Source organism: Dermacentor andersoni, chromosome 5, assembly GCF_023375885.2.
Source record: "Dermacentor andersoni chromosome 5, qqDerAnde1_hic_scaffold, whole genome shotgun sequence".
In the NCBI taxonomy this organism is placed as follows: Eukaryota; Metazoa; Arthropoda; class Arachnida; order Ixodida; family Ixodidae; genus Dermacentor; species Dermacentor andersoni.
In genome coordinates, this window is record NC_092818.1 from 135,822,197 (window position 1) to 135,836,712 (window position 14,516).

Sequence of the window (14,516 nt, forward strand, 5' to 3'; positions counted from 1 at the left end):
TAGTGGTTTTCCATGTCGCCCCCATCTGTCATTCGAGACTAAGGAACAGAAAGAAAATGTCTGAATTGAACTTTAGGTTGCGATGCGCGCCTAAAATGAGTGCCTCCGCGCAGACAGTTTCGTTGTGACCGCATCGGCGGCTATTCAGCGAACATAAACTGAGGTAACTTTTGAAGCTACAGCCTGCCACATGCGGCGAGGAAACCATTTCTCAGGGGCGGGCTTCTCCTTTGGAAATGCTTTAGGCTGCGCCTTTCGCACATTCATTATTTGCTAAGCAATCCAAAAACAACGAGAAAACTTCGCTTTTATTGCTGCCGTACTATGAAAGATCTAAAGCGTACCAGAAACAAAAAGAACCGCCTACTTGAAGGAAATTTCTTCGCGCTATAGTACTGGGCTTCACTTGAAAAACTACTTTTTTCTTTCTCTAAAAACTTTTACGAGCTTTTCTAGGCCCAAGAACGTTACATTCTAGACTATTGTGTGCTTGTTTGTTTTCCTTTCTCACATCATCCACCCTGACTTCAGCAACATCACCATCAGCACGCTTTTACAATTCTACTTAATGATTGCTGGGGTGTTACGCGCCAAAACACCGATTTGATTATGATGCACGCCGTAGTGGGAGAACGTGCCCCCACTGCACGGGGCATCGGTGTTTTTGCATCTCGCCCCCGTCGAAATGCGGCCGTCGCGGTCGGAATTTAAACCCACGACTTGGTGATTTTACAATTGTAAAATCAATGAGAATGCACACAGTACTTCTCCATTTCTCTTTAACTAGCACGGTTTGTCATAAAGCACATTAGTTAAACAAATGCGTGCAGTCCATCGTGAAGAAGCTGTACAAGTGGCCAGTGAAACTTATTACACAAACACAATTTACCTAAAGCAGTAGCCAGCGATTTCAATGAACATGGTCATATACTCGACAAAGCAAGGCTCTATATACTACAAACAAATTTCCGTTCACCTCGCGAAAGGAAATATACGGAATCATACCTCATACACAAGTTTAATTGCCTCTACCCGACGGCAATTAATTAGACACGTAGAAACTTAGAATCTTCAAAAGCGGTAACCTAAATCTGAAATTCTCATATCATCAAAAAAGGCACAAAATACATCATGCTACCAGCCAACCTTAATTCTTAACCTCACCTATTCCTCCTATCCACTCCCTAACCACTAACTCGACAGGGCCCAAGCGGTAGACTGGACGCAGTTGCAAACCAAGACCTTCCACAACCCCGTCAATCTCCAGGACGATATATCCAAACATCTATTCAGACGATAACTGCAAACTGTACAGCAGCTGGGGCTCACGCATCTCTTAGACACATTGTCGGCGAATGAAAGGTTATATGCAGAGAAAATGCAGTTTCTCGAGATGAAGCTGTGGCGCGATGGACGGCCGCGTTGCGCTGCTGAAACCTCAAAGATCAACTATGGGCCATCCAGCAAGCCCATGAGGCGGCGAGGAGACAGGATCTCCGGACGTCATCGGGGGCGGCCTAGGCCCAGACCACAAATTTGTCGGATCTTCAATAAATTTGTTACCACCACCACCACCACCCATTCCTCCATTTCGAAAATTTTTTCCTGCCTACTACTCAATTTAATATACTCTTTAATGTGTTTACGCTTATATCAACTGTACGACCCCTTTTTTCCGAGTACACCTGCCCCCGCCCGCTTCTGCTCACGTCACCCTCCTATTTGTTGTTCTGGTTTTGGTTCCCGCCCTCTTTTTGTCTGTTTTTATTATATATATCTTTAAACACCCTCACCAACACATTCCAAAGACCCAGACGCCACGATACCCTTTTCGGCGCCTCAGTCACATAGTGTATCCCCACTTCTGTATACCGCTGTAACGACACCTACGTTGAGCTACTGGAGTTAATGTCCCTTGAAAGGCTATGCCGCTGCCTTCCAGTTACCCCTTGCATTGAGCCCCAGACCCCTTGTTGCCATCTTAACTCCTTCAAAATTACTCGAAGCACTGCTGCTACACTACTGAAGTCATTCTTTCAAGTGACGTCCTTTTGGGTCTTTTTGTTACTCGCACACTGAACGCCTGACCGGCTCATCTAAAGCCACAATAACATGCCGCCAACGACACTCCTGAAGGTTTCCTAACCTCTCGCTTCCCCAACACGCTCCCATGCCCTTCTTTTTCTTTTCTTGTTCTTTTTTCCTCTTGGTGTTTTCCTTTGTTTTTCTCTCTCCTTCTCTTTCTTTTCTTTTCTCCCCCTTTCCCACTTTCCCGATCTTTTCCCCTCGTCTTAGGAATCACGCTCACAGACGTCAGGAGACAGCGCTCATTCTCCTTGAAGTCTCTCCCTTTACAACCAGCCGCCAACGACAACAACCACAGGTGACGTCACTGTACTAACCCTTTAAAGAAAGGAATGAATAAATGGTGGCAGCATGTATACGACTACCCAATAAAATTATTTGGCCATTGCTACATTCTGTTCGATACGTTGATTTGTTTACTTATGTACTGCAAACGATTGACCAGCGAACGACACGAGCGAGGAGGTAAATGAAAAGAAGGGAGGAAAGGTTGGCCTTAAGAGCATGTTTCTAGCCTGCAACTCCTCGCCGGGATAAGGGAAAGAGAAAGGGAAAAGAAGAGGGAGGTGGCTGGTGACGAAGCTATATATACACGTATATAGTACAATGAGCTGTATACACGTTGCTCAATACGTGGCACGTGCCCCACATAGGCGCTACAAGCAGGAGTAACGCGTCTATGAAAATCGTTATTGGGTAAACATCTTCCGTTCTATACGGGAGGTGTAGCGCAAAAAGGGAAAGGCAAGACGGCTAATGACGAAGCCCCGTGCCATCGTCTTCTGTTATTATGCTTCACCTAATGCAATACCAACTACTCCATCACTTTGCACATTCAGCACATTCGCATTGTGACCGAACGTGTCCTAAATATAAGCGTCCAAGCCCGTCTCGCATCACAATACAAGAGGGATTCTATAGTGCATTGTTCCTTGCCTACGTGCCTCTATGGTATCAAAATCTTCCCCGAAAAGAGGCGAGAGTCCAAATGGCCTACTATAAACATTACTGTCTTTCACTCATCTTGATCTCTCACTCACAGTACAATCGACCTACCTGGACAGTTTACATTTACTATATAACTAACAATGCTAAGAAAGCTCTAGTAAATCTTCGAAGGAACCTTTCACAAGCACCCTTGAAACTAAAACGCTTGGACTACCTATCACTAATCTATTCAAAACGGGAGTGCGCTGCATCAGTTTGGGACCACATAGCCATGGAAACTTAAAATACTTATTAGAAAAAATTCTGAACTCTGCTCGTTTTATCCTATATACCTAAATATAATAGAACTGCTAGTATAAGAAGCATGAAACCTAGTCTCGACCTACCATCATTAACACATCACCCTAAAGTTGCCCGCCTGTTTATATTTCCACACATACTTCCTTATCGTTCCCTGCGCGATCAACAGATGTTTTTTTATCCCCATTAAGTGTCTTCTCGGCTAAACTATCTCCACAAAACTGGAATTCCATAATGCTTTCAGTCATTCTTACCACGAACATCCGAAGAGCGGAATCACCTTCTCGTGCACATGGCCACCACAGTTGACAACGAAAACTTCGACATTTGTTTAGCTCACATTGCATAACGAAGCCGTTTTCCTGTATACTATATTTCTTTCTCCTTTTTGATTGTTGTAAGGAAATAAGAGTGAGACGGTGTGTTTAGTCCGCCATTTTAATGAACTTTCTTTTCTTCTCCTACCGCAACCCAAGTCTCGGTCGTCGTCTTTGTCATCTTTACGGAGGTTCCGCTTCAGGCACATTACACTCTCCGCGGCTTTGATTGTCTCCCATCCTGTGGTAATATGGAATCACGTCGCAGATGGCGCTGGATTCAATCTGCTCCCCTGGTGCTTCGTAATAAATGGCCTTCAGAATACCTACTTGCTTCACTGTTTTGATCACCATGTAGGGGCCGGTGAATAGAAACTTCGAGCCGTCCAGTCCTTTGCGTACAAGGACTAAGTGCCCTGGTTCGATGCCTGGAATTTTATACCGATGTTTCGAGTCGTAACATTTCTTCAGTGACAGCTTGTGCTGAGGCTGTTGTTCTTACGTTTTGGCATGACCTTGTAGAATTACCTTGCCTGCTACTCCCAGGAGATGATCCACCGGTAGCCATGGGCTGGTTCCATAGGCAGCAAAAATGAGCTGTGCACCCAAGGCTAGCCGTATAGGAGCGGTTGTGATGCCAGACATCAGCTTCCAGAGCGCATTTCCATCCACCAGGGAAATTTGGATATAATGTTACGTATGTCTTCAAGTCGCGGATCAATCGCTCGGCCAGAGCGTTACCCTCAGGATAGTACGGTGTAGAGAATCGCAGGGTGATCCCCTTTTTTTCTGCCCAAGCTCCTAGCCTTTGACTTCTGAATACTGGACCGTTGACAGCGACAATGGCTTTAGTATTCTTAAACATTTCCCGTTGCACAAGCGAAATGACAGCGTTGGAGCCTTCTTTTCTTGGTTTCGCAGCTGCCATTCGTGTACATCGGTGAATAGCAGCCAGACAAGCTTGCGTCTTACGCACTCCTACCCCTTTCTTTTTAAGCTCGGGAAAGTCTAGGTGCACAACTTCAGATGGCACATTGGAGCACAGGTATGGTAGTTTCTTTTTATTTTGGCCTATAATTTATTTTTCTCACTGCGCAGTCATGGCAAGCTTTTACATAATCGTGTTCACCACTTTTTATGTTTTTCCACGTGAACCGTTGCAGCACTTTCATATATGTCTTTCAAAAGCCGTCGTCCCCTCTCGAGTCGGAGCTGTCGTGATAAAGATTCGAAATATTCTGGCGACTTGTTTCTGGTACCTCCAACTTTCCATCCTTCAATACAATCTCTTCTGTGTCTTCCCATACACTTGCGACATGCTGATTTTCAATTATCTAAGTCTCCAGAATCTGCAATCTTGATAAAGCGTCTGCGTCGGGGAACTTCTTTCCTGGGCGGCGAACGACGTCGAAGGTGAACTGCTGGATTTCGCTGACGCAATGAGCAATCCTTTCCTTCGGTTGAGTAATGTTCAGCAAATAAGTTAAAGCTTGGTTGTTCATAAACAAGTTAAAGTGTTGACTTTCGAGATACGGGCGAATGTACCGCAACACCATGATGACAGCCAATGCCTCTTTTTCCATGGTATTGTAGTTTCTTTCCGGTTCTGAAGGTGTATGAGCAATATCCAATTACATTCAGCTGACGTCCACTTAGTTTACTGGCATCTCGTTGATAGAGGACTGCGCCGGTTCCATAGAGGGATGCGTAAGTACACAACTCAAAAGAGATATTAAAGTCTGGGAGTACTAAGACAGGATCCGACGATATTGTCTTCACTAGTTCTTGATAAATGTCTTCGCATTCCTTACTCCAAATGATCGGGATGTCTTTTTGGGTCAGTGCTGTCAAACACTTTGTTTTCGTGGCAAAGCTAGACCAAGGAAAACGCTCAGAGTGCAAGTCTCGAGGTTTCGTCAAAATTTTAATCCTCTGGACTGACTCTTCCTTCGTACTTTTTGTATGACCGTCAAATGTCCTCCTTAGAAAAACCACTGATCTCTTGAAAAATTCGCTGTTTTTAAAACTGATCTCAACTTTGCTTTCGCTAAAGCATTCAAAACTTGCGATAAATGCAGATCATGTTCGTCTTTTTTTTTCCACAGTAGACAATAATGTAGTCGGCGTACACATTGCAGCATTTACCAGTCACAGGTTCCAACATGGTGTTTATCATTTTTTGGAACCATGCCCCTGAATTGTTCCAGCCAAATGGCAGCCTGTTATATTCATGTATATCAAATGGGGTCACAAAGGCGGTGTATTTTTGTCTTCTTCCTGGTGTGGTATCAGCCAATACCCTTTACAAAAGACAATTCTCGAAAACCAGTTACACGCCCTGTTTCATTATTATTGTCATCAATGCAGGGAATAGAAAACGGAAACAGGTCTGTTTACTCATTAAGCATACAATAACCAGTACAAAGCCTGAATGTTCCATTTTTCTTTGGCACTGTTGTAATGGGAGTAGCATATGCCGGCGTTGACGGTCTTATAATTCCAGCTGCAAGCATCTGCTGTAGTTCCTTTTTCAACCACATCTTCCTTTCGTGTGATAGACTGTACGGTTTCTTGTAGATAACAGCTGTGTATCTTAACTTAAATGGCAGTTCAATAAACGAGGTTGCAGGAGGGTAAGGTCGAATGCGTACCAGTTCTGTATAAATACTGGGAACATCCTCTGACGTTTTCACAACTCAGAGATTTTCGCTTGTTCCACTGTTATCTTCCTCTCGCGCGTGATCGATAGTGAGTTCGTCCTGCCTTGAGATGTTGACCCTCAAAAGCTTCCTTTCTGGCTTTGACAATATGAACATGAACTGGACATCGTTCATTACTGTTGCTTCAATAGGAATAGTGGCACCTTTAAGTTCAACTGGAATTGTTGCCCAGTTTTCTAGAGCCATGCTTTTCCATCATAACTATGCACCTCAATAATCTTGTTTGTGCGGATTTGACTTCTCTCTACTAGACTTCAGTTTATCAAGCTCACAGATGCGCCTGTATCCACAAGAACATCTACCTCATTTATATTTACTATCATTCTCGCACAAAGAATGCTGTTCTTTATCAGATATACAGTGGCATATTTTTCAGGTAGTTCGGGCTGCTGAGATGCACAATGGGTGCGTATATTCGGGGTTTCCACATTCGGGCGTTTCGGCCTATGTAGTGCATTTGGTGGAGCTGCATGATAGCTGTTTGGCTGTCTGACGGCGATGCTTCGAGCTTCGAGTACCGCGTGATGTGGTTTCTACAAAAATGTCTTTTAGACAGTAAAGAATGCCTTCTGCAGTCTTGACCTGCCGAGCTTGCAATTATGTTTGACAGTCTTTACTCATAGCAAGCAACAGAAGAGGCCCGACTGATGTTTCTGGTAAATTAGGATCGGCGAGTTGAAGTAGTCTCCTTTTTTCAGAATAGTAGTCACGGAGACTGCCACTAGTGTGCTTACATGCAATTGCCTTATCCCACTGTTTTAATACATTTAAGAAAAAAAAACAGGACAACAGGCTCTTCCATTCAGTCTACTCGTCACTGACGTGTTCCACAAGTAGAATTTGGTACCACTTCCTTGCAGTGCCATACAGAAAGACGCGTAAGTTAAATATCTTGTCTTTGTCAGTCACCCGCTGGTTCTACGCACAAACGTACTCGTAAACGTCCAGCCACGAAGTTGGAACTGCTGATGTCCCATCGAACATGTCTAGTTTTACGGTGTCGCCTCACTGATAGTTCTTACGCTGCATCACTTGTACCATAGCAGACATAAGCAGTTTTTCGTTTTCTAACTGTTCACGTTGAGTCTGGGTAAGCTGCAGAATTACTGTGGTGAAATGTGGTTGAAGATAAACAGCACCTCTTAATTGAATTGGTTGAAAGAAGTCAAAGTACTCTTCCATGTTGACAGACATATTCAGGGTAGCTTGCTCAAGGAGTCCGGCCACAGTTGTAACCGACTTGGTTGCGATCCAGGGTCCAAGCTGACTAGCTTTGTCAGCCATATTGTTTGTGCTTGCGATTGAGCCGTTGTTAAGGCGTTTTAGCGAGAGCCCGCTCGTAAGAGGTCTTCCTATGCCGGGAACAGGGCGCATAAAAGTATCAGTGTATGCAGATGACATCACTTTGTTTTTACAAGATGGGGACAGTCTTTTAGAGGTATTTCGTATTTATAATCAACATGCTTCAATGTCAGGGGGCTTAATAAGTATGAGAAAATGTGAAGCATTAAATTTAGGTCGCGTGGAAATAACGCTACCAGGGGACATTAAACAGACCGAGCAAATGCAAATACTAGGTATCAAATTTTGTACAAGTGGTGTTTCACCTCACACGTGGCGAGACATTGTCAGCTCCATTAAAGAACAGTCGGAAGCAGTGACTGCGTCGCCACTGCCGCTGGTAGAAAGGGCTTTCTTCATTAAGAACGTATTGTGCAGTAAACTGTAGTTTGCTGCGAGGGTAGCTCTCCCACCGTCAGCAACAGTACGAGTAGTAAAGTCGCTTATTTTCTCATGGTTCTGGCTAAACAAGTCGCAATATGTAGAGCAGGAATTTTTGCGTCTGCAGAAATCCAGCGGAGGATGGAGCTTGCCGTGCATAGTTACATTCGGTAGGCTGTTGTGCACTAAAAGTACATGTGATCTTTTTGATCATAATGAGTATCCTGGTAGGCTTCTGTTCCTTTATTGGCTGGGCCATTACCGCCGGACGCTTATGCCACAGAGTACAGGCAACTTGCTTCCGACGGCGGTAACGCCAGCACCGCAATATGCGGCCGCTGGGCGCTTGTAAAGCCAGCTTGTACAACTAAAAATTACAAAGTGGCGTGCGACACCAGTTTCTAGGCTTTGTGAAATGTTGTGTGAGACAGCTGTACCTCCACGGACAGCTACTACACAAACATGGACAGCCGTGCTTTCGCCTAATTTGCCCTCTCAAGTGAAGGATTTTCATTGGCGATATCAGTGGGGCATTCTATCTACAAGAGACAGGCTTGAACGCTGGCATATGGTAGCGAATGATAAATGCATATATTGCGCACAAACAGAGACCAACGCGCATGCAGTAAAGGACTGCGTTGTAGCACGTACCTTGTGGAAGCTAGTTGCAAGAATGTTTGGAATATCCATCGTGTGGCCACCACAGCGCCGACATCGGTTTGCGAGTCTCGTATACTACAGCGCTAGCCACGTTTTGTGGTGCTTCCGCAACATCGCGGACCGATCTCGGCAGTCAAATAGAGCAATGTACCCCAGAATGTGAGAACTACGGGTGATAGTATGGGGTCATCTTGAAGAACAGTTGTTCAAACTAGGTGAAGCCGAGTTTCTTTGCCGCTGGACTACGCGGTACATAACCGTCTCCCTAGGCAAAGTCTTTCTACAGCCAGAATAACGCTTAGTTCTGTTGCGTGAGTTGAGACTGTATTTGTATGTGCCCCGGGTATCTTTCATAAATTCGAGGCTGACAATAATGCTTTTGCGTGGGCGCTGTAATGAGTTTTGTTGTTGTTGTTGTTGTGTGTGGCAAAGCCAGTGTCAAGCAGACACCATTTATTATTTCACTTGCTAATCTGTTTTCTTTACATCAAGTATGACGTATTACATGTGCAGTACCTTATATTGTACTTTTCGTTCATACCACAGTTGTGAGCGTGCCTACGGGTGAATAAATTTCCTTGTCAGCTCTTCACTGCCGATCTGGTAAGTTCGGACGTATCCGCGTCCATCATAGTGTCGGCCGGTTCCAATATGGACACACATCAGCTTCAGGTTGTAACTGCTGCGCCAAAAATGTATGCAAATAAGAATGAGACGGTCTACTTAGTCCGCCATTTTAATGAGCTCTCTCTTCTTCTCCTCCCGCACCCCAAGTCTTAGTCGTCGTCTTTATTCACGGAGGTTCCGCTTCAGGCACTTCACAATTGTATGTTGTTTTTCTCCTTGACTGTAAGCGCTTCCCTCATTAGTGCCGTATGGCCTTTTAGGTGTACTAAATAAATAAATAAATAAATAAATAAATAAATAAATAAATAAATAAATATTGAGGGCACACGCACCAGCAAGGAGTGTCACTTGGGCTATCATATATATTAAGGCCGATGAAGCATAATAGCAAAAACTTAGGGCGATTTAACTTAAAGTTATTCCAAACTGTTTCTATTCCAATTCTGCATCCAGCCCTTCACGATTGGTCAAATGTTCCTCGGGGCAGCCCCACTTCTCCTGTGTGTCCGGCGACATCACAAAAACAGTGAAAACTCTCCATCTGATAAGACGAGTAGACAATCATTATGTATGATTATACCGGACAAGACAGAAATTACTATTTCCAATTCTAAGCCTTGTTTCGCCATTAGCCCACCGCTATTGGTCAACGATTTCTCAGGATGCGCCAACTTCACCTGTCTGTCACGCGACGTCACGAAACCGGGAAAACTCAAAGTGACGTGTACGTATTAAATATTTATTATAAGGGGGAAACAAGTTGATCTTTTTTTTTTTTTTTTTGAATAGGCTGAGACTACCCCGGTCCAAAAGGAATAGAAGGCTGCCTGCCGATCGTTCTGGCAATGGATACTCGGAGCTGCCGGTGAGAATGAATTTATTTGGTATAACAAAAAATACTTGCGTGGAGGTCTAACGTTGTCGGGCTCTTTCTGCCGCGTATATAACGTCGCTCTGCCAACTTGTCTTCATTGAGGATCCATTCTAGTGACATTTTTAATCTTCCGTTGCACCCCGCAGCGATTTTCTACCAGCCACGGCAAGGTAAGCGAGGGAAAGACGACCAAATGCAGACGCCGGCGCCGCCCTGCTCATCCGGTTATCTACTTTGAGTGCGCGAGCTTGACCCCACCAAAACCGTCTCCACTTTTGTGTGTTCCTCGCCTCTTGTTAGCCGATTAGGTAAGGAAAACCAGTCACGGTCGGTAATGCTATGCGCTTTGAAAGCAAGAAAAGAAATCAAATATAAATTAAACAAAATAAAACGAAAACAAAAAGACCTCTAAACGAGGAGGGCGTTCGATTGGACTGTTCGAACAACGGTGCGGGTCACCGCCCGATGTGTGCGTCGGCGGTTGCGTAAATTTAACGTTAGAGAATCGGAATAAAAACAGATTGGAATAGTTTTACGTTATAGGGCCCCCAGGCACTTTTACTTACGCTGAAATTTATTAAATTCTTTTTTTTTCCTGTTACAACGATTAACCGTCATGTATTGCCCGAAACATACTGTCGGCGTCAAATGAAACGTGAACAACGGAGCGCCTAACTGAAGGTACTGGTGCGCACCGTCCAGTCATCGCCATCGGTAGGCGCGGTCGTCCCGCTTGAAGGCCCTGCGCGATGATGCTTCCCATTTTCGTTTCTGTTCTGGTTCTCTTTTATTTCAAAGCGACGAAAGAAAAATCGAAGAGAAGCCAAAACATTACGGTATAGGACGAGCAGTATCAACCAGTGCGGCAAAAGCGTGCGTGCCTTATTGGCGTCAAATGAAACGCGAACAGAGGTTCGCCTTACGCAGTCATCTTTAATGCGCCGTCATCTTTTTTCACTTTCAGATAATAGGGGGCCCCAGAGCAGAAGCGAAAATATCGCAGTATAGAGGCAAACGGCAAGCGTGCGCCCGTGAATGGTGATGACAGGATGGCGCGCCACTTTACCTTCAGTCAGGCACTCCGCTGTTCACGTTTCATTTGACGCTGATATTACCTTTGATTATACAGCGAGAGGTTGACATGACAAAGTCGGCAGTTACTCATCAAAAGAAATTTATGGGCTGGCTTTCTGTATTTAATTCGCTTTGGGTTTTTGCACCATCTTGCCGGGGAAACACACACCACTTTAAATATTCGTACGCGTATGTGTCACTTGCACGTTAGCTTGGACTTGTACTCGTGCTCAACTTGCACTTCTCTCTGTGTGTGTGTGTGTTCAACTTGTAATCCTGCATGTTCCCTACATACACACCTATCTTCGACAACTCACACGCCTAGTTTTATGCCAACTCTTGCCTTATAATGATGCACCGCATATTACATGAATACCCAGATATATACGTAATTGCGCTGGCGTCAATACTGTGTTACACTTACGCGATAAAAGCCCTTTGCCGGCGTAGCTAGGATGAAGGATTTCCTTTGGGGATGTCCTTGGTGGTCTTGACTGTTTGCGGAAGTTATCGAGCCAGTGCTTTTACATCTTCAATTAATCCGGATTGGGGCATCATCGTTGTCGACACATCCAACATGTGGTAACAGTGGTGTGCAAAAGAAAAAGAATGTATTATTAAAGAATATATTGTACAACGTGCACAACCGAGATACGAAGCGTGCTAAAATAGTGTACAAAACATAAGAAATTAGTGCATAGCTTCCTCCACCTGGACAAGGCTTATGCCTTGTCCAGGCTGAGGTAGCTTTAATGGCTTCGAAAGAAAAAAGGACTTCTGAGGAGTAAGATAATGAAATTATTTGAAGCGAAGGCCACAATCTAAGCCCGAACATACGGCCCGTCACAGCGTACAAGCTCGAGCGTAATTAGGGGCCCGCATGACTGCATCCAGAAGGCTGGTGACCGGGCTAGTGAAACGCAGCGCGTGTCGTGACCCCGACGCCACGGGCTTCCTTCTCGTGGATATCTCCTTGAGATGTACCCTCGCTAAACAGAGCTTCCATTTCTGGAATACAGCTTCCATTTCTGGACTACACCAGCGGGATTCTTGTGTCATAAGAGCATTATCAATGAAATAACTAGCTAATGTAGCTGACTTTATAGCAGTGAATTTGTTGAGAGCTGAACGACAAGGTCTGAAAACCTGCCGCTGTGAAAGTTCGATACCGTTTTATCCGCCTCACTTCGAGCTTGGACAGTGTATACAACAAATGACCCCGCGAGAACTGCACGCTTTAGCGTTTAAACTTCACAGACCTAACTATGATTGCACCTGCAAGAGTTGTCAGATCTATCCGGACACGCATGCATTCGATGTGTCTTGATTCGGCAACGTTGACGGCAGCCTTTTCCACATGCATGTAATTCAAGATTATACAACTGCTGTAGCTGTAGATATAAGGCGAAAGAAAAAAAAAACCTTGCCGTAAATAACGGCGACCACGCACGTAATACATCATACCGTTTCCTGTCAGACTCGGAAATTAAGGATCTCTGTCGTCTCCGTTTGCAGGATGGTCAGCGGCGCCTCCCGGTATAACTTTGAACGCTTACATGACACACGTCCTTCCGTATCTTTCATTGTTTACAACAATTAAAGCTGTAGTAGAAGTGAAGTATAGCATTAAAATTAACGTGCGAAGCATTCCAGCTTTCTTGTGACGCAGATGCCACGGCAACCTGCAGGTATCTTAAAAAATTACACGACTGTTTATCTGCGCAAGATAGCTCAAATAAGAAAGAAAGAAAGAAAGAAAGAAAGAAGGAAAGAAAGAAAGAAAGAAAGAAATAAAGAAAGAGAGAAAGAAAGAAGGAAAGAAAGAAAGAAAGGGAAGAAAGAAATGTGTTCTGTTGAACAAACGACTCTGCTATTGTAGTTCTATAAGCTGTTGTTACCATAAATGCCCTATTTCTTGGAGTGACTCGGTTTGGTAGAACAGAAGCACATTTATGGAGTAACAGGCTGTGTGTGCGTTTGTATAGGATATGTGAGTGACTGCTTATCTTCGTTTACAGCATTTTTATGGCTTGCCCATTATGACCACAAGGGTTAGGGAAGGGGACACTGGTGGCTCGCTATGACGTGTTCTTAGGTTCAAGAAAGCTACGGTTCTCCACAACCTCATTACCACAAAACAGCGGTGGGGTACGTGCTTTCATCGCAGTTTCACCTTTATGCAAACAAAAACTACCAATTGCGGTAATTGCACAAGCTGAACTCGCCGCTGTAAAACGAACGATCGGTCCTTAACGTATAGCCACATATGGCAGCAGCGAAATGACGGCGTGTCGAAATAACATCGAACTTAAAGTATCGAGAGATCGCATCGTACTCTCTCGAGTATAAATCGTTTTCATTGTGGAAGTCGACTACAGTTCAATGTTTTGCAGTACAGGCTTCTTGCTTGTCATTCCAATTGCTTTGCCGCTGTAGTTTGTGCAACGCGCACAGATGTCGGGGTCATTGGCTCTTACCTTTTCTCCGACTGAGTGCGCATACTTATTGTGTCTGTTCTTCAATTTGAGTGTATGCTATTGTCACTGATTGTTCCTTCGCGTAAAGCTGCGGGGTTCTATACCATCACTCTCGCTTAGGAAACTTACGTTCACGCAAAGCACACTCTAAAACCAATAAATAAAGCAGACAACAACAACAACAACAACAGCAACAACCACAACGAAAAAGCAACAATTGAAACCAACAGTAGGTCTATTATCTGTTTCTTCTTTTGTTGCGCGGTTCCTTAGATTTTTCACAAAATTCCCGATTCTGTTCAATGTTTCATCCCAAGGCGTTGTCATTAAAAAAAAAAATCCTATGAATATAGTATACACTGCATTAGCATATCAAGACGATGTTGTTAATAACATAAGAATGCTTGGTATTTCCGCTTTTTCAGTACGTTTATTCATCTAAAGAGGTTTCCTCCTAATTATCCGGGTTTACGCTTGCATGTGACTACTACGCTTTTGCATATTCAAGAACGTGATCACGAATTACGAAGTTTTGTTCGTTTGCATAGAACTAAACTTCACTTTTGTTTTCCCAACGCATTTATTTAGGGCTATGCCCTTAAACGTTCTAATAAGTTCTGCAAGTTATTTTGAGTGGTTATCATCAAGACCAAACCACCTGGAAGTGGCACAGCTGGTTTAATATTCGTCGTGGAAAATCCTTACACCCGAT